The sequence below is a fragment of the Xenopus laevis genome, chromosome 9_10L (assembly GCF_017654675.1).
Source record: "Xenopus laevis strain J_2021 chromosome 9_10L, Xenopus_laevis_v10.1, whole genome shotgun sequence".
Classification (NCBI taxonomy): Eukaryota; Metazoa; Chordata; class Amphibia; order Anura; family Pipidae; genus Xenopus; species Xenopus laevis.
Window position 1 is genome coordinate 13,028,943 of NC_054387.1, and position 23,819 is coordinate 13,052,761.

Here is a 23,819-nt window from a genome sequence, read left to right on the forward strand (position 1 = left end):
CTTACCCTCGGGGCCCCGTCTGGATATGGATGGAGTAAACATTTTACATTGGGCTCATGTGTAAGGCATAATAACTTGTTTGACTTTATTAAGGTTCCTTGACATTTGTAATAACAAGTGGCAATTTCAAGCATGTGCACCAACATCTTTAATAAAGACGTCCATGCAACTTTAATGTACCCGCCCTATTCAAATTGACCTTAAGCGTATGATCGCCTTATTTATAAAAATCCGAATTTTTCTGACTATTTAAATAAAAAAAAACTCTAAGCAAACTAGAATCCACGATTGGACCTTATTTATTATTAAGAAAGCACAATTTAATTGGATCGGGAACAAAAGCGAAAAAAGCGAATATCCGAATTGTACGAGTTTTTTCCAGAATTATTCGATTTTTTCAGGCTTTTCCTTGATGAAAAGCCCGAATTTTTAGGATTTTTGCCTGAAAAGTCAGAAGTAGTCGGATTCTTGGGCCAATTCCAGAGCAGACCACAGAAATGTCCAAATAGGATAGGGACTTCTCCTATTGACTTATATACAACCTCGGTAGGTCTGAGATGCCGGATTTTCGGATTCAGACTTTTTCCATCCTTGAAGTATAATAAATAGCAAAAGATTTTAGGTTTTTTTTCCACTAAAAATTCAGATTGTATAGTTATGTCCGACAGTCTCCCTCTGAAAATCGTATGATCGGCAATACACGCAGAGATATTATCGTCCGCCGACAGAAATCTTTTAACCTGTCCAATCGACCAAGCAACCGATCTCCGTCGGACGAAAAATTTCGGGACTCTCCACACACGGTCCAAAAATCGTACGAATCCTCGATTCGTTCGATCGGATCTTTGGTCTGGGGCCAGCTTAACCCCCTAAATGTATGGAACACTAGGCTGACACACATGTATTAGGCCCCTTGCATTTGTGCTGAGATACATTTTCTGGTATCATTTTTCTGTATTTCTTAATGACCTATATGCTGATACATGATATGTGATTTATGGGACTTGTGGTTAATTGGAGCTGTAGGACGTCACTTCTCCCCCTTTTTAACGATTGAAAGTATCAATCTCCATTTCTCTATTGCACGATCACTCAAACAAATTGAGAAATGGATTGTTAAGAAAATAGCAGTTCAGTTCAGTGACAGGTAAATTGTATGGCAACATGAGCGGATCAGTTACACTTAATTGCTTTTTAAATAACACAGATTTTTTTTTTAAATGAAATAGTATTATTCCTTATATAACTGACTTCTTTCCATACAGACATAAGGGTTTAAGTAACTGTGTGCAAAAAAACTTCACTTTCAGTATTTATACATATTTAGGGGTGACATTTTTTTGTGAACCAGACTTTCACCACTACCCCTTTAATGTCATAGTTATTTTTCCTCTCTCTATTTACCTAAAAAAAGTTGCAATATAATCCAGATCATACTAGTGCTCAGTATCAAAAATGCAGTGCCAACTTCATGATTAATGCCCCTAGAATGTTGTCCCCATATTGCAGTGTCAGACTGGGATACCAGGGGCCCACCAGAAAACCTCGGGCTGAGGGCCCACTTTCCAAACTATTATACTTCTTCTCCTCACTCAACCTCTTTATTCTCCTAGTTTTTTTTCTCTACATACTATACGCTATTCTTCCATTATTAAACCTCTTCGTTCCCATAAAGAAATAGGAAATGACCATGAAATAGGCCAAATGATTAGAAGCAAGAGGCCCACTGACACCTGGGCCCACCGGGAGTTTTCCTGGAATCCAGGTGGGTCAGTCCGAAACTGCCATATTGGATCTTGTTAGGTCATCATTTGTGTGTCAGTGGTACATGCTCAGTGTGCTTTGGGCTGCTGTTGACAGGCTAAGATTGGGAGTCCTAGAACATATAATTAGTGATGGGTGAAATTTCCGCAAAATTCGGAAAAAGGCGAAAACTTAAATTTTGACGCCCGTGTCCATTCTGACAATTTTGATACTGGCGTTAAAGTCAATGGGTGTCCGCAAATTTATTTGCTTCCTGCAAAAAACGGAAATTCACCATGAATTTGTGCCTGGCAAATTATTTGCCCATTACTACATATAAGAGTAAACATGTAGTGCCAACTTCTTGTTTAATGCCCACAGTACCAGCAGCAGTAATAATGAAGTGCCAATTCCTTGATTAATGTCCTAGAGGACATAGCATAAATACACTTCCTGCTTCCTGTTTAGTGCCTCCAGTAAAGACAGCAGTATAAATGTAGAGCCAACTTAATGGGTAATGGTCCTGGAGCACATAGCAGTATAAATACAGTGCCAACGTCAAGTGTAATGCCTCAGAACACATACGTAGCATTATACATAAATGCAGTGCCAGCTTCTGGTTTAATGGCTCTAAACACCTGGACGTATAAGGGGGTTATTTACTAAGCTCCGAATGCAAAAATTCCCCAAAAATCGTGATTTTTTAAAAGTTTTTCCACTAGTTTTTCAGGATTTTTGCATTCAGAGTTTAGTAAATAACCCCTTGTACTTTTTAATGCTATTTTTCAGGATTTTATTAAACCCCGAGGATGGAAAAGTCTGAATTAGAAAATCTCAGACCTGTCATGGTTATATATAACTCAATCAGAGTATTCTCATCAATTTTTTGATGTGCGCTTGGTTTTGTGCAATACCCCTAAGTTTTCAGAGTTTTCGGGCAAAAAAGCATAAGAAATATGAGTTTTCGGGTTTTTAAATTTAAAATTTTTCCCGAAAAGCTTAATTTTGGGAAATCGTAATAATAAATAAGCGTAAAAAACCTGAGCCGCTTTGATTGGAGTTTGTAGCAGAAAATGTTGAGATAAAATCGGCCTTTGATAAATAACCCCCTAAATGTAGTGCCAACATCGAGTCTAAAGGGATGGTTCACCGTTTAGTTAACTTTTGGGGGCCGATTCATAAAGGGTCGAATATCGAGGGTTAATTAACCCTCGATATTCGACTGGGAATTAAAATCCTTCGACTTCGATATTCGAAGTCGAAGGATTTTAGCGCAAATAGTGCGATCGAACGATCAAAGGATTATTTCTTTGATCGAACGATAAAATCCTTCGAATCGAACGATTTGAAGGATTTTAATCCAAGGGTCGAAGGAATATCCTGCGATCAAAAAAGTTAGCCAAGCCTATGGGGACCTTCCCCATAGGCTAATTGAGTTCGGTAGGTTTAGATGGCGAACTAGGGGGTCGAAGTTTTTTCTTAAAGAGACAGTACTTCGACTATCGAATGGTCGAGTGATTTTTAGTTCAAATAGTCGAAGGTCGTAGTAGCCCATTCGATGGTCGAAGTAGCCCAAAAAACACTTCGAAATTCAAAGTTTTTTTACTTCGAATCCTTCACTCGAAGTTAGTGAAAGTGGTATGGCCAATTCTAAGCAACTTTACAATTGACCTTTATTTTTTTATTTTTAATAGTTTTCTTCTCCTGACTCTTTCCAGCTTTCAACCCCGGCTAAAAAACAAATGCTCTGTAATTTATTATATACAAATTTATTGTTATTGCTTTTATTACTCAGCTTTCTATTCAAGTCCTCTCTATTCATATGCCAGTCTCTTATTCAAATCAATGTAAGGGTGCTGGAGTAATTTGAACCCTAGCAACCAGACTGCTGAAATTGCAAACTGAAGATCGGCTGAATAAAAAGCTAAACAACTCAAAAACCATAATAATAAAAAATGAGAACCTATTGCAAATGATCTTAAAATATCACTCTCTACATCATAGTAAAAGGTGAACAACCCCTTAATTTCCCCCAGTACACACAGCAGCATAAATGTAAAACCAATTTCATGTTTAAAATGAATGTTCCATATGTTACGAGAAAACCGGTTACCCAAAAAAAAGTTTGTTAGGACTTTTGCAGGTAATCCCGCTTTAAAAAAGGAAAAGTCACCAGCGTTTTTTCAACTTTAATACATTTTCGGCACACAGGATATGATGTAAGTGACTGGTCTAAGATGGCGAAGTCAACTCTGGCGAAAGAGTTAATGTCCAGTAAAATCCGCACTTTGCTGAATTTGCGGAGTAATGACCTTTTCGAAAAGTCGAGTGCAAACAAATGCAAGCAACAGTCTTTTTCGCTAGCGGATTGGCACCTGTGCCTGTTAGTGAGTCGGCGAAAAGTCGCTAATGTTAGCTACTTCGTCCTTTATTGAATCTGCCCCTTAGCACCTATTGATGAAGAGGTCTAATGTTATCACATCATAGTCTAAAGCTCTTCAAGAAGTGAATTATTGTGCATGATGATTTCACCAACTGAGTTTGCTATTTCACTAGGCCCAATAGATTAGCCTTAACCAGAGGACAACATGGCAGTTTCCTCTTATACCAATAACCAAATCAATTGGGCTCTATTTCCAGACTATCCTATGCTAATATAGTTTAATGAGTATTTAGAAAGGATTCAAATGAATATAAATGGTTCTAGTAATTAGGGGTATTACACCTTTATACTACATTTCTTCCCAGCCAGTCTGTGCGTGCAGGTGTGGATGTACGTCTCATGAATCACAAGCGAGCGCATGATTACACCTGCTTTTCACTTAGCCAATTGTATCTGCGTCCCAGACTCGCTTATAAAATATTGAAGTCGTCAGGCTGTCAGAAAGCTTTTATGAGTTTATACAGAGTTCTCCTTTCAGTCGATAATCCGAAAGCCTGTACAAATCAATTAAAGCTATTTCGAGCCTCGATTTTTATTGCCGCTTGACAGTGATTTCCATCCGCCACTTTCCAGATATTCGAGAGAGAGAGAAAAAAAAAATGATACGCTAGCATTCGGCTTGAGCTAGCTGAAACCAAGATTTTTTTATTAGATAATTGTTTAATCCATGGACGTTTTATTGTATTAGCTCTGTCTACATAAATGCTGGTTCATGTGGGGCAGTAAATGAAATGCTGACAGACTGACAAAACGCTGACAGATTTATACTGTAGCTCTCCATAACCAGTCTTGCAAATGTAATATTGTAGAATAGGAAAATGTGAAGCCTGAATATTAATGACAGACGTGCGTTTCCTTGTTCACTAAGTATGCAGGTTTTGTCAAAGGGAAAAGCCTTAAAACAAGAGAATTATCCTTTGTGGATAGCATTTAAGTCTAAAATAAAGTCTAAAACTGGTTATGGATAGAAGTGCTTATGTTATTTACTGTACTTTCTTTACCAGTCCAGAGGTTAGTAATGTATAACAGTAATGATCCAGGCCTTAAATGTTGTCCCCTGCAGCTCCACATGTTGGATCTTGTTGGTGTCAATGGCACTGCACATGCTCAGTATGTTCTGGGCAACTGTTGAGAGGTGTAACAACTTTGCCTAGTAGTCTAGTGGGGGGACGGCAGGGACGTTTGCCGCCCCCCTCGGCGGGGACGCCTGCCACGTCGATCGGTGGTTAGGCCGCAGGCGCCGGTTCCTTAAGGCGTGCGGCACTCCTCTGTGTGATTTCTAGGCGAAATTCAAATGCTATTTAACGCGCAATTGGGCTGGTAATCATTGCCCGTTATAGGAGTTTGTTCCTGAAGATTTTGAGCATTGTGCTAACCTGTCATTCTGATTCTGATTCCTGTGTTGACCGCTGCCTGGCTATTTGACGATCCTGACATCTGAATCCTGACCCTTGCTTGATATCCGACTTCGATTCTGCTTTAACCCTTCTGATTGACTTCCTGGTTTGACCCTTGCCTGCCTGACTTTGTTTGTATTCTGCCTGCCTGCGACCCGGCCTGATCTAAATACGATTCTGTTTAATGCCTTGTACCACGACCTTTTGCCCCAAAGACTTTCACTTACAGTTGTGCCCCTCTGCCTGTCCAGAACCCCTCGCCTTGCACCTCTCGTTATAAGACCTGACGGCATCTGAGTAGCTGAGGGCTCCTCCCGAGGCCAAAGGCAGTTGCTATAGGCAGAAACACGAGCCGAGACCAGGGTGCTTGGCATCGGCTCTAGATTTAGGGTGCCAACCTTGACAAGAAGCTAAGATTTTTTTTTAAAGTCTGAATGCTAAAAACAAAAAAAAATTAGCTTTTTCACTATAAAATCTGAATTTTTAGTGGATACAAAACTTGCATTTTTTCTGATTTATTATACCCAGAAGCTGCAAAAAGTCTGACTTTTATGAGTTTATACAGAGCACAAATTAGAATATTTCTGGCTTTTTGGGCAAAAGTCTGAAAAATTTGGCTTTTCAGGAAAAGGTCAGAAGAAATCAAGTGATTCAGGAAAATAATCCAAAAAAATTGTAAGATTTTGGGTTTTCACTTGATTTTATCGAGTTTTTTCTCGATCTGATTAAATCGAGCTTTTTAAATTATAAATAAGGCCAAATCGTGGATTCTTGTTTGGTCTGACTTTTTTAAATGAAAAAATCAGAAAAATTTGGATTTTGATTAATAACCCTCTAGAAGTGATAGCTAAGCTCAGGTAAGCAGCGTGGGTCTGGGAGCCCAGGGCTGCCGTCTGGAACTTTTTAATAAACCAGTAGGGAAATATGAACATATACTGTAGCTACAAAGCTGATATTGGCAAATACTGCACTGGCAGAATAAGAAGGTACTGAATAAACAGTTACTGATGAGTCAGGATAAAAAGGAAGCTTGCAAAGGTTTCAGATATGAATTCCATGCTAGAATGGCAAAAGTTTTTCAAAAGTTATTGAAAAAGCAGTTGCAACTGAAAGCAGTATATGCCTGTCCTTTTTTTGCACTGCTGTTTCTGACTCTTGAAACAGAAGTCAGCCGTCCATGCTTCTTCACAGGTCTGTTAATCAACCAGCTTCTGCTACATTATTTCAGGAGACAGCAACAGCAGTGCAGAGAATAGAAAAAGGACAGAAAGAAGTCTCCCTGCTGTTTGCACTACAGGTATGGGACCTGTTATCCAGAATGCTCGGGACCTGGGGTTTTCCAGATAACAGATCTTTCCGTAATTTGGATCTTCATACCTTAAGTCTACTAGAAAAGCATGTAAACATTAAATAAACCCAATAGGCTGGTTTTGCTTCCAATAAGGATTCATTATCTTAGTTTGGATCAAGGACAAGGAACTGTTTTATTATTACAGAGAAAAAGGAAGTAATTTTTCCAAATCTGGATAATTTGGATAAAATGGGAGAGTCTGTGGGAGACGGCTTTTCTGTAATTCGTAGCTTTCTGGATAATGGGTTTCCAGATAATGGATCCTAAGCCTGTACTGTAATTGTACAGACGGGGCAGTGTATATTTCAATAATAAGGGTTGAACTGGGGGGGCGGGGGCGGGGCCCAACGGGACTGCTGTCCCCGGGCCTCTTCCTGACCTCCAGCCCCCTGCCCACTTCCAGGAAAGTGCCGTTTGTGCTCGCGCAAAAGATGTGACGCGCAAAAGGCGTGATCCGCATGCGCAGAAGACGTGCCATGGTGACTGGGCTGGCAGGGGCCCATGAGGCCACAAATAGATAAATGATGCATTAACCATAGGCATGAATTCCCAATAGAATAAAATCATTTAGGGTCATAAATAGGGATGCACCGAATCCAGGATTCAGTTCGGGATTCGGCCAAGATTCTGCTTTTTTCAGCAGGATTCAGATTCGGCCGCATCTTTCTGCCAGGCCGAATCCTAATTTGCATATGCAAATTAGGGGTGGAGAGGGAAATCACTTGACTTGTTGTCACAAAACAAGGAAGTAAAAACTGTTTTCCCCTTCCCACCCCTAATTTGCATATGCAATTTAGGATTCGGATTTGGTTCGGTATTCGGACAAATCTTTCATGAAGGATTCGGGGTTCGGCCGAATCCAAAATAGTGGATTTGGTACATCCCTAGTCATAAATATTCTCATGAATTGGAAAGAAATAAATATCTGAAAATATCTGTTGTGCTATACCAGTTTCACATGATTTTATACAGGGTTTCTGGGTTGAATAACATTACTCTGTACAGCAAATGATATTTCAAACAGAGACGCTGTCAGCATATACTAAGTAATGTGTGTCCCACAGAGGGAATGGGTGGAGGAAAAAAATCTGTAATTCTGTCAAAATTCACGTCGATGTGAAATAAATAACACAAGGCTGGGTAATTTTCCTACTCTTTGTGGGGGATCAATTGTGGCTGGGAAATGTCCTGCAGAAGAGTTTTATGTGTCAGTCTTGTGGGGAAATGTACAGGTGACTTTGTTTATTTGATGAAGGTGGAACTTTCTCCAGTTGTGTCACACTCTTGTACTAATTCATCTGCCTGGGGAAATAAACCTTCTCTGAAAAACTCTTCCTATTGGCCCCATTAAATGGTTTGCATTCAACTTTCTTCTTAGTCGTTTATGTATTATTTTGTGAATTTAACAATTAGGCAGGGACTGTTCATTCTTCTTTGGAAACCTCTTGAATAGAAATGTTCTGTGCAAGGAGGGGGAGGAGTCTCCACCCCTGTGAGCTGACAGGAAGAAGCAATGCCTGCACAGGAAGTGCTTCTGTGTGAGAGAGAAATAGCACAGGGAAAGCAGGGTGCTACAAGCTCCCACATATTACTGTGTGTGCAAAGTCAGTAGGGAACCCCAGTGGCAGAAAAGTGCATTCTATTTAGGGTGTGGAAGGAAAGGGGGTCCTTGTCAGGGCTCTGAAGAACAAAGTGTGCTCTTCTCAGGGCACGGAAAGCCAAAGGGAGTCCTTCTCAGGATTCTGAAGAAACTGCCACATAATTGGGAATCCCCCTCAGCAGCTCAGAGATAAAACCATCTGAAACATTATGTAAAGCAAGGTGCTGCAAGCTCCCACATATTACTGTGTGTGAAAAATATAAATATAATTAATATCCAACATCATGAGTGATACTCAGAGTTCCCTGTATAACTCAGCCTGCAGCCTTGTGCCTTTATATGGTCACAGAACCCTCAGTGACTTCTAATATCCTTATCATTTACAGTAGGGGGTACATTATCCCTTATAATACATGAGTGATACTCAGAGTTCCCTGTATAACTCAGCCTGCAGCCTTGTGCCTGTATAGGGTCACAGAACCCCTCAGTGACTTTTAATACTTTCAGTATATATATATATATATACTATATGTACATGTACTAATATAGTTCCTTGCTACAATATTCTAATTTTACCTTTGAATAATGGTGAAAAAACTCCTAAACTGCAGGTTATTGTGAAGATTTACTGCCTCTCAGCTTAATGTTCTATTCCCCTATAATTTGCGCTTTTAAGAAAAGTTGTCCTACTGATTGAATCACAGCGACAAAATCAGTAGATATCAAACCTATTAGAAATTTAATTAAAACACATAAAGCTACGGGCTCGGCAGGAGTTCCATACTAAGTGTGGGCCTGGCTGCCTTTATGTTGCATGTCGGGGAGCGAATGTCACACAATCAGAATGCAGTTAGCATGCCGAATGCCAGTCTCAGCTCTGCCGCTAAATGTAATTACTCGTAGCTATCAGCCTCGTTTTTTTTTTTTTTTTCATGCGTATGAAAAGTTAAAAAAAAAGAAGAAAAATAAAGTAAAATTAATTTGTTTACTGAAATGTAACTCAGTAACCCTAATCGGAATGCTTATACAAGAAATCCATTAAAGCCTTTAGATGAATGTAAGATTGTGTCCAGAATCCCTTGGCAAAGCGCATTGCTGATTAATTTATGATAGGATAACTTGATATCCTTAATTCTTATTACCGCATGCTAATTCCCCGTGGGATCATTTATTTGTTATGCATACAATTATTTATATCTATTATATTCTTTTCTTCAAAAAAAGGAACCTGGGCAGAGTTTCATTTACATTTCTATACTGTATTGTCTTGAGCTTATAGAGGAGAGGGATAAACATCGAAGCAAATTTGTTGTATTAGATTAAACCTTAAAGAATTATAAACCTGTAATCATTTTACAAATACACTAAATATATGTTGAAATCTCACATGACCCTCTAGAGGTTCCTTTATGTACTGCAGCTGCTACCCTTTCTATAGGCCTATCTCCACCCACAAAGAGGCGTGGCTTCCTATAAAAGGACCAGGGAACCCTAGAGGATCCTTAATGTAGTGCAACTGCTACCATTTCTATGGTCCTGTCTCCGCCAACAAAGAGGCGTGGTTTCCTATAAAAGGACCAGGGAACCCTCTAGACAACCTTTAGAACCCATGAGCAACATTCAGAAGTAAAAAGGAGTTAGGGAGCAACACTAGCATGAAAAATGTTCTTGGGGTGCCAAATAAGGGCTGTGATTGACCATTTAGTAGCACCTATTTGAATTGTCAACCTACATTGAGGCTCTGTTTGGCAGTACACCTGTTTTTTAAGCCAAAACTTGCCTTCAAGCCTGGAATTCAAAAATAACCACCTGCTTTGAGGTCACTGGGAGCAACATCCAAAGGGTTGGAGAGCAATATGTTACTCACGAGCTACTGGTTGGGGATCAGTGCTCTAGAGGAGCCTTAATGTAGTATAACTGCTACCCTTTCTATGGTCCTCTCTCTGCCCAAAAAGAGGTGTGGCTTCCTATAAAAGGGGTGGATTTCAGGTCCCACATCATGGTAAGGGCTATGAGTTTTAACTGGAGAGATAGATACACAAATTCTACATAATGGGCATGATTTTCCAAAATTCATATTTATGGCAGCATTTTTCCCCCATACAGTTATAATGTATAATAATGCTAGGAATTAACACCATATAGCATTATGTATATATAATATGAATTATATAAATTATATGAATATCTTGTATATAAATAATATGAATATCTTGTAAATTATATCCTTATAATACACAAAAGCCATGAATATCTTGTAAATTATATCCTTATAAACGGTGAGTTCTGATGTAATTTCTGTCACATGACTCACTGAAACTGGTGTATTATAATAAATAAAGTACCCCCAGTTGCAAAATATGAGGATATTAGAAGTTACCTCGGAGTTCCATGACCTGTATAAAAACACTCGGCCTTCGGCCTAGTGTTTTTATATGGTCATGAAACTCCTCGGTAACTTATAATATCCTTATATTTTACAAGAGGGGGTACTTTATTCACTATATAAACGGTTCTGATGTCATCAGTTGTAAACGGTAAGTTCTGATGTCATTTCTGTCACATGACTCACTGAAATTTGTGTATTATAATAAATAAAGTTCCCCCAGTTGCAAAATATGTGGATATTAGAAGTTACCTCAGAGTTCCATGACCTGCCTTCTGCCTCGTGCTTTTATATGGTCATGAAACGCCTTGGTAACTAATAATATCCTTATATTTTACAAGAGTGGGTACTTATTTCACTATATATGATATTACCATGGAGAATATATAGTGAATAAAGTACCCCCTCTTGTAAAATATAAGGATATTATAAGTTACCGAGGGATGAGATGACCATATAAAAACTCGAGACCACAGGTTATGGAACTCCGAGGTAACTTCTAATATCCTCATATTTTACAACTGGGGGAACTTTATTTATTATAATACACAAGTTTCAGTGTGTCATGTGACAGAAATGACATCAGAACTCACCGTTTATAACTGATGACATCAGAACTCACCGTTTATAAGGATATAATTTACAAGATATTCATGGCTTTTGTGTATTATAACAAAAATAATATGGGTCATTTACTTACTGTGCTGTGTAAAGTGCAATTTTGGCCACAGCTACCATGTTTTTTTACTGATAATGCAGTGGGCTTTCCCATAACTCAAGCGTCATTTGGGTCACCAGGGGAGGAGTCGCATTTGACACAGTTGAGCTAGCGTTTCAACACAAAACAGATGTAATGACTCTAAAAATGTTTTTTAAAGGTTTTTATTTTGCATTTTAAACAAAACACAAAAACAAGAGTAAAAGTAAAGGCTTCCATTTACAATTGTTCTTAGGTACAGTGACAGTTTTAAAGCATAGAGGAGCATATAACATAGTTAGCAATTATCATCATATATTCGGACTACTTCTACAATTCAGTCATCTGGAAGGGATGCATGAGGGTTGGCATCCAACCAAGGTTCCCATATTTTCTCAGGTGTTCCCCTAGCATTGTATGTAAGTTTGATTAGGGGCATTGTACCACTTATCAAGTCAATCCATTGCTGCAGTGAGGGCTCATCCATTTCATTATTACCAACTTTTTAATTGACCTTAGAAGTGTTCTGTGTTTTTGTAGGGGCACTACCTCATCTATAATACCTAATAAGCAAATCTCAGGGGACTTGATTCCTGGAAAGGATAAAAATATATTGGTGTATCGGATGACTTCTGTCCAGTATACTGCTACTCTAGGACAGTCCCAAATGAAATGGAGGAAATCATCTTCTCCCCTACCACACTTTACGCAAGTATCTATCATCTATCATTATATATATCATATATTTATATTTCATAATTCATATTTTAGAAGACAAATGACAAAGGTGCAAAAAGGAAAAATTCTTCAACTCCACTAAATATAAACATATACTCCACTTGGTTGTCAGCTGGCGAATCACAACATAAACCTTATACTAAATGCTTTCATTATGGCTATTTAGCCCCTTAATCAAATTATCTTTATTATGTTCTCATAGTGTTCAGCTTTTGCCAAGAACATCTAGCAAGCATATGTTGCAGAGGTCAGGTGGTTCCCTGACTGCGCCGTTCTAATTACTATCTTTCATTATTTTTGTAACAAACACTATAATTGTTATGGGCTTGCATTTCCTACGGAGCGGGTTGGGAGCAGAGCGTGTAGTTAGATTTTAGCTTAACCTTCCCCTTTTTTTTTTGGCCTCATTAGAATGAGAGAATATGCTGAGTGCCACAAAACCCAAACGCTTTTTTTTCATCTTGAAAACTCATCTATCAGCTGCCCCCCCCCCCCCGGAGAGCCGGATATAATTGGAAAACAACAGATAAATATGAAAATAACTGTCTAATTCATTTTCTTTAACATCTGCCTAATGTCACAATAAAATGCATGGCATAGGCATGGAAACTGTGTAAAAGCAATGTTGCTTAATTGGGTAAATTGGGGCTGGAGATAAGACTCTGGGAGGTCTATGACGAGTCAAGGTGGGAAGTGCAAATTACTTTTATGTTGAATGGACTGGGGGGGTAATTCACAGGAGAGGTTATTTATATCATGCTTATATGCTCTTACTGCTGAAGCTCAAGGATTTATCCTTCTGAAAGGGGATGTAACCCTTTCTTATCCAACTTTGGCCAACCATGAATTAGCCTAATGCTGCCAGACTAAAACTTCCAGCATTCTCTACCGAAATATGCAGGTTAAAGCCTTACAGTCTGTAATCTAGCAACATTAGGGACTCCCCTAACTCTCAAAACTGGCACCCCCAATGCTGTAGTGAAAATCATCCCTACTAGGGCCACATGAGTCATCCCACTGATATTTAACACATTACGGTTGATGTACATTGTTTCATTGCCAATATTATACTGTATTCAAGCTTCAGAAGAGAGTACAGGTATAGGACCCCTTATCCGGAAACCTGATATCCAGAAAGCTCCGAATTACGGAATGGCAGTCTCCCATAGACTCCATTTTATCCAAATAATCCAAATTTTTAATAATAAAACAGTAGCTTGTACTTGATCCCAACTAAGATATAATGAATCCTAATTGGAAGCAAAACCAGCCTATTGGGTTTATTTAATGTTTAAATTAATTTCTAGTAGACTTAAGGCATGAAGACCCAAATTACGGAAAGATCCATTATCCGGAAAACCCCAGGTCCCGAGCATTCTGGATAACAGATCCCATACCTGTACATTGTGCTGGGAGGGTGCTCAGAGCTAGATATAAAGAACTGAATGATTGAATGAAAATTAATTGGGTGTCAAATGTGTGAGAGTCAATTGTATAAGTAGGGTTCTCATTGGATGATCCTTTTTTATCAGTCAGGAAGGTGGCCCTGGAAGACTTCACCTCCAATCCTGCTTTAACTTATGGTAATATGCTTCAGTATAGTGGGGCTTATTTACGGTCTCCTTTAAAGCTTTTCCACATCTCTCTTGGGACAATACATGGGCCTCTATTGTGAATCCTGTCTCCAATACTCTAGGGGGTATATTTTTCAAAAAGCAATGTTAGAGGTCGCCACTGTCCTCTATAGTTGAATTCTGGCAGTCTTCATTCATTTCTATGGCATTTTGAAAGGCGTGTTTATCAAAAGGATGAACTTTCACTTTCACTCATTGATAAATACTCTTGTAAAGCTCCCATAGAAATGAATGGAGAGTGGCAGAATTTCACTCTAGAGAGGATTGTGGTGATCTCTAACTTCACTTTTTGATATATATACCCCTATGTTATTTGTTTAAGTGAAACCCAGGACAGTGCATGCTGGCAAAAGGGTACACGACAGGGGCGGGACAAAACGGCCAGGCAGGGGATTAGTAGTAGGTTTAGTGACATAGTTGGGGGTGTAGAGTTTTTAAGGGGATTTATAGGACTAACCGATAAGGAAGGCATCCATTTTGGTAAGAAAAAAGAAGTCCCACCCTCCCTCCCTTGTATTAACCATTTGTACTAGGTGTCACAATTGTGGCCTGGGCTGGGTTAGTGGGGCACAGGTTAAGTTGACGTGGAATGTTGAGTATTGAGCTGACTAACTAGGATATGATGAGAGGGGATAGTCCATTGTCACAGCCGGGTGGGTCCCTGGTAATGGGGAGAGTTAATTGAGAAGCTGGAGTTTTTTTTGGCAAGTCCCAAGTTAGTTAATGGAACTTGGTTGGTGGTGTTCCTCTCTAAGAACGTTGGTGTAAGGATCAGACACTGAACTAAAATAATCAGATGAAAGCCTGTATGGTAATGAACCAGGGGTATAACCAAAAATAGCAGTACCAAGTCTTAGAGACATGGTGAAGGAAAATATGGTTTAATGAGGCAAAAACAAAACAGGTGGTTGAAGAAAATATAAAATAATATACCAGTCAATGAAATAAGGAATCAACATACGAAAACAGTGTCCAGTAAACAGGCCGTGGTTGGGTTGGGTTGGGTTGATATATGTGTTATCTATTGTTATGTTAATTTATGGTTGGTGCAAAAAAGCTGTGGCAAAAAGATTCCAACAAAATAAATGGATGGTGAGTGAGTTGTTTTACTAGGCCAGTTTGGGGAAGGTGGCAGGTATTTGTCTCTGACTATGTCATGTGTTGTTTGCTACTGGTGGCATTAAACATCACTCTATTGGGCCCCCTTCAATGTTTGATTGTAGTAGTGGCAAGCCAAAAATGATCAGTTATCCCCCTTTCTTGGATAATAGCACAATTACTGATGTAATGCTGATTGGACTGGTTCTATCTGGACCTATGGTTGGGACTCACTTTTGAGAACTGCAAAGTGAAATGAGAGAGATAGCTGGAAGATTTATGTCTCCTTTAAACACTTTAACATGTCTAATCAAGTTCCTTCTATTTCTTTTCAGTAGCCCTGGGAGTTTCGGATACCCAAAAAAAAGTGAAAAATGACTGACTCAGATGAGGCAACCGCATAATAGTGCTGAATCTGCGTGGATAGCAGGGTCTTTGAGTAAGCAAAAATGTGCCTTTCTCTATGTTTCTTTTGTTCAGAGTAAGATAAACACTAAAGGGAATAGTCTAAGGATTACTGCTGAGCTTTCAAATAATAACCAGGAATAAGTATAATAAGGTCATGAGAGAGACTGCTCTGTTAAAAAAACACGGAACGGCACATTTGTGCAGGAAATAGATGATGTGTCATGTTGTCATTTCATTTCATCTACCACACACATGCAACTCACTGAATACAGACAGCGAGTGGTCTTTTCACCCCAGATTATAGTCTCTGCAGGTGGGCCCCAGGTATTAGCCTCAAGTTGCAGTTTGAAGTATGACATTCTCATTTCCTCTCCCACAATTCAATAATTAAGATTAGTTGGTGTTGAAATAAGATTTTGCTTTGTAGCATTCCAGAGTGCTGTTGCTGCCAAGTATAATTTGGTGGCTTGCTGGTCATTTTTCTACCCAATCCATTTATGGATGTTTAATCCAAAAATCACTGGACTTTGTTCCGTGGGTGTACAGTTCGAGGTTGGCATCTTCCTTGCAACACAACTCGGCTTAATGTATGGAATTGAGGAACAAAATCCAACCAAATGTTTCAGAAATAGATGATCATTGCTGTTTTTTTTTTTAAAGGAAAAATGCCAGCCTTCTTTTTATAAGCCAGGGTAGATTGCCCTGTCTCACATCAGACCATTCCAGGTTGAAGCAATGGATTCTAGGTTCTGAAGCCCCTGTGAGCCTAAAGGTGGCCATACACTGAGAGATCCACTCATTTGGCGATGTTGCCAAATGAGCGGATCTCTCACCGTTATCGCCACCTCGAGGTGGGCGATATCGGGCTGATCTGATGGTGGGCCCTAGGTCCAGATATCAATTAGGGAAGCCTGTCGGAGGGCCCCATATACGGGCCAATAAGCTGCCTACTCGGTCTGTCAGCAGCTTTTATCGCCCCTTATATGGCCACCTTTCGGTGGGTGGTGGAAATGGTCAGTGGTAGACTATCATAGTTTTTATAAGTATGCTTGTGTAAAAATATACATACATATATATATATATATATTTATTTCTGGAAGTTCAGATAGATGCACATTTTTACATAAGCCCAGCTGAATTAGCTCATTAAAAAAAAGGTTGGGATTTTAAACCCTAAAGAACTTCAACTTTGATTGTTGAAGTTTGATTGTTTTGGAATTTATTTTTTCTTTTGTGATATGATAACGTTCAAATTCATTACCGCCAAGATGTTTCCCGTCATCTCTGTGTGAGTTCTACAATGTGAATTGTTCTAACACAAAAAAAATCAATGCTTAATGTAAGTTCAACAAAGAGAGAATATATAGGGGACGATTTCTGAAAGTTTGTAGAACGTTCCTTTCTCGTTGTACTTTTTAGCTCAAACACATTTTTTGTATAGTTACTTAATCCACGATTTTTTTTGCAATTTATCAAGTGTAAAAAAAAACAAAAATCTATAAGTACAAAAGTACAGCAAGTAAAATTGTCAAGGTCATATAGATGTCAATGGAAGTTCCCTTTCTTATTTTGCAAAGATCAGTCTTTCTCTCCTGGTTTTAGAGCTTTTTGGAGATCAAAACGTTCATTGTCATAGGAATTTTGGGTTCATTCATGAAAAATTTAGGGTGTTCAAATATATCTGACATTTTCATGCATACTTTTTTATTCAGATGTTTTAATAACTTTCATGGCATTCGTGATTTTAGCGAAATAGAGTTTAAAGCTCTAATTCCGCAAAGAGTACAGTATATTTTCACTGTTCTTTAGCAAAGACTAAAATTTTACAAAACGTGTGTCTGTCCTCGCCCACTTTTGATTATGTCACTTCCAGTTTGCAGCAACATCACGTCCTGTTTGATGGTGGTCAGCAGGTCGTGGGTTGGGTTGTGAATAAAGCAATTGTGGGTCCTGGTTGAGTAGCTGATCAAAGTGGGTAAATATACTGGTTGCGATTTGGGTTGCGGGCTGCAGGTTTGAGTCCTGTCCAGGTCTTAGAAATTGGTTCTGCGCTGGACTCTAACAGGAGGTACAAGGAGACATAGAAAACTTCACTTTTCTTTTAGGTGGGTAATCAGAAGTAATTTTGGGGGCCTCTCAGTGTGTATGGCGGCTGTGTGATAATCTTGTGGCAGTTTTGGCTACATTTCTCTAGTGATCATTATCTCTCAGACCAATAACTTGAAACAGAAGAGATTGGCTTGGCATGTCTATAGCTAAATTGAACCAAATGAATTGGCCCATGGGACAATGTATTCAGTAGCCAAGACTGTGTAAAGCAACCATTGTAATCGGAGATGTTATGTGTTATCTAACAACAAGGCTTCACTTCTTCCCCCTGATTTCCCACCAACACACCAAGCCCTGTCAGTTTGCTGCTTTACACTGCATATCAGTTGTTGATTACAGTTTACATTAATTGAACTCGTACACACATTTGCTATTGTGGTTTTGTCACCTCAATTAGTGAAACTCACATGATATATTTGTAGCTAATACAGGTCTTCACTATTAAGGCACTTAGTAAGTCACTTTCGGCTTTGACGCCCATTCGATTTGCATATTTAATTTCCCTTGTACTTCAAAATTGAGGTCATGTTGGTGAATGCAAAAAAAAAATAAAGGATGAGTGCAAGCATTTGCATTACAAAAGCTGTTGCATAGAGGTATCATTATCTGGCTGCAATTAAAGTAAAAAAAAGGTGTTGAGCATAGAAGACATGGGAATCACACTCCAGTTCTAATGATAAAGTATTGCTATTACCAGATCTGTATTTACATGGTTGCACCAACCGGATTCTTAGAAAAAAACCCTAAAAAGGATTATTTTGTCCCCCCTAGTTCTCCAAAGTACTTGTCACAATCTTAAAGGAGGAAGATTAATCTCCCAATGAGAATCATCCCTACCAGCTTTATGTTGGTCATATTATTCTTATCTATTAGCATGCCGTCCAGCCACCCAAGTAATTTGCTTGATTCCAGAGCACTAGCACCTAGGGGCAAATTCACTAAGATTCGTAGTTACGCCAGGCGTAACTTCGCCGCACTTCGCCACACTTCACCAGGCGTAGTTTCGCTAGCGCTCCACAAATTCACTAAAATCCGAAGTTGCACTCAGGGGTAGCGTAAGGTTGCGAAGTTGCGCTAGCGTTGATTCGCTAAGCGAAGCGAAGTTACACTAGCGATGGTTAATTTGCATACGGTGCCAAATTCAAATTTCAATGGAGGAATATGTAGCAGCACTACAAATGCCTGGGAAACCTTCAAAACATCAAATACATTTTTTTATTTTGCCCTACACATGTGCCCACTGTATAGTTAAGTTGCCATGAGTTAGGAAATGTAGGGGGGAAGGAAAAAAATGTTTCGATCTTTTTCAGCCTATCACCCATAATATAGAAAAAATTTTGGGACTTAGAAAAAATTTGAACTTTTTTTGAAGCAATCCCTATCTACTCTATTGCGCTACGCCTGGTCTGAGGTGGCGAAGGAAGTCTAGCGTAAAAGGTAGCGTTCAGTACAATGCGCGCGTTAGTGAATTTGCGTAGTTACGTCCGTTGTGCAAATTCGCCAGGCGTAAGGGTGCGAAGTAACACTAGCGAATGTATGCCAGCGTTCGTTAGTGAATTTGCAAAGTAACGAAAATGACCAACGCTAGCGAATTGACGCTAGCGTTAGGCGCTTCGGCGCTTAGTGAATTTTCCCACTAGTCTCTTGTGCTCCGGTACGAAAACACGCATCTTAGTGAATTTGCGTAGTTACGTCCATTCGCCAGAGCGAAAATTTGCCTGGCGTTAGAGTGCAAAGTACACTAGAGTCTATCTCCTTCACTAGCGAATTTACGCCAGCGCCGGTTAGTAAATAAGCGAAGTTCCGAAATGACGTCACGCTGGCGAAAAGTCACTTCGCCCTTTAGTAAATTTGCCCCTTAGAGAGACTTCAATGCATTTTTGTCAAAGCAAAATGAGTCAGATTCACCCTTCACTTAGAGGAATACCTATTTTGACATACCAGTCTTTGAGCAAACTTTGTTTGTTTGTTTGTTACTACTGAAAATTGCTCAGTACCAGGAGATCTTGATATCTCTCTATATGTGTACAGAAAGAGGGAAATACACAGTATGCAATACAGTATGTATAACCTGAAAGTCATGAAACATAGATTTACAAAGACATTTCAGACCATTAATGAGCCAAGAGATTGATGGCTAGAGTCAGAATTTAATAGGATCCTCTTTCTTCATGCAACATATTAAACTGAAGTGAATTTTTGCGGTTTGAGTTGTCTTTTCCTGTTGACAAGGTAATTGTATTTTCCTGCTGAATCATTCCATCTATTGATTATTCTTTTAGTTCACACTCCAACTAATTTATTAGGGGTGTTAAAGTCATGGAGATACAGGGGCAGTTGGAGTTGACCTCTAACAGTGGTATTGATTACATGATATCCAGTGGATAAATTTCAAAACAGGAGCTTTAAAAGCTTAAAAAGCCGTTAATTGGAATTAACCATTTACTTAGAACAGAACATTTTATTGTGGCTGCCAAAAATTAGCTTTTCCCTCCATTAGACAGGCCAATAAACTACCGACTTGGTGTGAATGGGCTAAGTCGACAGTTTATTGTATAGAGCCCTGTGTATTTCCAGTTTAGTCTGAAGGGGTAGCAAAATCAAGTTCTATATTAATGCTATTACTCATATTTTTAAGATGGCAGCACACACAGAGGAAATAGAAGATGTCAGGCTTGGCCAGCAGGAATCTCAGGAACAAAAGCAGGAATCTCAGGATCAAGGAGTCACAGGAACAAGGAGTCACAGGAACAAGGAGTACGCAGGATCTAGCTTGGGAGCTTCAATGATCAAGCACCGGAGTATCTTTAGCAACAGGCTTATAAAGGCCCTTAATTAACAAATGACCAACATTCAAAATTTTGTCCTAATGAATGGCATGATGAGCAACAATCAGCATGGCTTTATGAAGGATAGGTCATGTCAGACGAATTTGATTGCATTTTATGATGTGGTAAGTAAGATTCTGGATAGTGGGGGGGCAGTAGATGTGATCTATTTGGATTTTGCCAAAGCGTTTGATACTGTGCCCCACAAACGACTGCTTTCTAAACTAAGGTCTGTTGGGCTTAATGAAGTCGTTTGCACATGGATAGGAAACTGGCTACAGGATCGGGTACAGAGGGTGGTTGTTAATGGGACATTCTCTACTTGGAGTAAGGTTCTTAGTGGGGTCCCCCAGGGCTCAGTATTGGGTCCACTTTTATTTAACTTGTTCATTAATGACTTAGGGGAGGGTGTTGTAAGTAATGTATCAGTGTTTGCAGATGACACAAAATTATCCAGCCCAATTAATTCCATCCAGGATGTGGCATCCTTGCAACATGATCTTGACAAACTGGCAATCTGGGCAGCTAAGTGGCAAATGAGATTCAATGTTGATAAATGTAAAGTCATGCACCTGGGATGTAAAAATATCCAAGCCACTTATACCCTTAATGGGACTGCACTAGGCAAATCCATTATGGAAAAGGACCTTGGAGTCCTTGTAGATGATAAACTTGGCTGTAGCAAGCAATGCCAGTCAGCAGCATCAAGGGCAAATAAGGTCTTGAGCTGTATTAAAAGGGGCATAGAGTCACGGGAGGAGGGGGTCATTCTTCCACTGTATAGAGCACTTGTAAGGCCCCATCTAGAATATGCCGTACAGTTTTGGTCTCCATCACTCAAACAGGACATTATTGTATTAGAGAGGGTACAGAGAAGGGCAACTAAGCTGGTAAAAGGTATTGAAAATCTTAGCTATGAGGAAAGACTGGCCAAATTGGGGATGTTCACGCTGGAGAAGAGGCGCTTAAGGGGTGATACGATGACTATGTATAAATATATAAGGGGATCATATAACAATCTCTCTAATGCTTTATTTACCAGTAGGTCTTTCCAGCTGACACGAGGTCACCCATTCCGATTAGAAGAAAAGAGGTTCCGCCTAAATATTCGGAAGGGGTTTTTTACAGTGAGAGCTGTGAAGATGTGGAATTCTCTCCCTGAATCAGTTGTACAGGCTGATACATTAGATAGCTTTAAGAAGGGGTTGGATGGCTTTTTAGCAAGTAAGGGAATACAGGGTTATGGGAAATAGCTCATAGTCCAAGTTGATCCAGGGACTAGTCCGATTGCCATTTTGGAGTCAGGAAGGAATTTTTCCCCCTCTAAGGCAAATTGGAGAGGCTTCAGATGGGTTTTTTGCCTTCCTCTGGATCAACTGGCAGATAGGTAGTTAATAAACAAAAAAAAAAAAAAAAAGGTTGAACTCGATGGACATGTGTCTTTTTTCAACCTTACTTACTATGTTACTATGTTACTATGTATGTTACCTGGTAGAGCAAGAAGGAGGAGGAGGAGGTGAGCAAACGTAAAAGGTAGAAAGTCTTTAATCATACCAGTAGAGTCAGAATCCAAAGGTCTCCAGTGGCTCAATGAAATAATGCAGGAGCTTGTGAATGTAAAGTTCAGAGTTCGATCCCAGATAGCTCCTGACAGAAGAACACGGTTCATAAAGGGGATCTCCACCCAAAAACAGCTTTTGCACAAAGATAGAAAACATTGTTGCAATATAAATTAATTAAAACATTTCAGTGATTTTAAAGTTATTTGGAATGCTGGAAGTCAACCCCCCTCAAGGCCTTTTAATCATCGGACTTCTGTTGTTCATTCCTCAAAATGAAGGCAAGGTTTAGAAAATGAAGCAACTTTTAGTTTGTCTTTTGTAACTTGTCTTATTCTTTAGAATTTTAATTATATTTGTACTTTACCTTGACAGAATGTATTTTATCGCTAATAAATACAAAGCTGCAGAAACGAAACAATCAGGAGGATAGTATTTAAGGATGTACTCAGGTGCACGGTTCCAATATCAGGCCTTGGCTTCAAACTAAAATCACCAAAGAGATGTAAGTATTATTATATTGTTTCATAGATAATTGCCTGGAATTTCATCATCTGGTGCCAGGGAACTCAATAATAACACAGTAATAAATGGAATCAATGATGTTTCCAACGGATTTTGAAACTAAATAACAGCTGCTCACTAGCTCGTCATGAACAAAAGGGCATTGCAGGGTACAGAGTAGACTTCAAACAAAAGATAAAACTTTCCTTAAATGCTAGAAGGTGCACCATGTTTTGTCACTGTCTTCTACCATCGATAATCTATTTTCACAATTTTCTTTATGAAAGAAGAAAATGTGATATCTAAAGGTAACAAAACCTTAAAGAATATGTCTGAAGGCCACAGTACGAAGCAGTCCTATCATGTCCTGCTTTAGGCTGAGATTCTAGCTATATAAGTAACGAACTTATTAGAAATCCATAAAACTGAAATATATGTAGAAGAAAAAAAAATGAAGGTGAATAATGGTATCCAATGTTGTAAAAGTCAGTAAGGCCTAACAGACAAGTCTAATAAAGTGCCTTCAAAAACAAGATCTTTTGTTTGCTTTACCTTTAAGGTATTTGCTTAGGGTGAACAACCACATCCTCTTCCAAATGTAGTCCTCAGACGTAGTCCTCAGATGTAGTCCTCAGCTGATGGTATTTTTCAACCTTGCCAACCAATGTCTGACAATGTCTATATAATGGATGTGTAGACTGTCCATTATCCAATATTTTGAGTGCAACATTTAGAAGACCCCAGTGAGTTTGAGATGAGAGGTTACTTGGTACCAGAGATACAGTGAGGAAGATGCAAAATTTATACTGAATCAGTTTAATTCTTAATGAATCAGGTGATAATTATGCCTAGGACTGGCCAGACCAGGGATGACCTTGATGTAGTTATGACTATGAAGATTTTCATTCATCCAGGTCATGGTATATCTAGTATAGGTAAATCTAAAAACAACTGGACTTGCTGAGTAATCAATGAAGACGTTTCACTACTCATCCGAGCAGCTTCTTCAGTTCCACCTCTTTCTAGGAGTTGCATGACACATTGGATAATCCTATCACAGTAACTACACAGAATCTACACCTCTGTGAATTTCTTCAGATGTCTCCTCTTTGAAGAGTTACAATGTGCCATTGTGATTGGATTAGTGGAAGAGTTTATATGCCGAGAACTTCCCACACCAGTCAGTTGAACTGAAGAAGCTGCTCGGATGAGTAGTGAAACGTCTTCATTGATTACTCAGCAAGTCCAGTTGTTTTTTAGATTTACCTATACTAGATATTGATGTAGTTAGTCATCTTAAATATACTGCAATATATGGACAAAC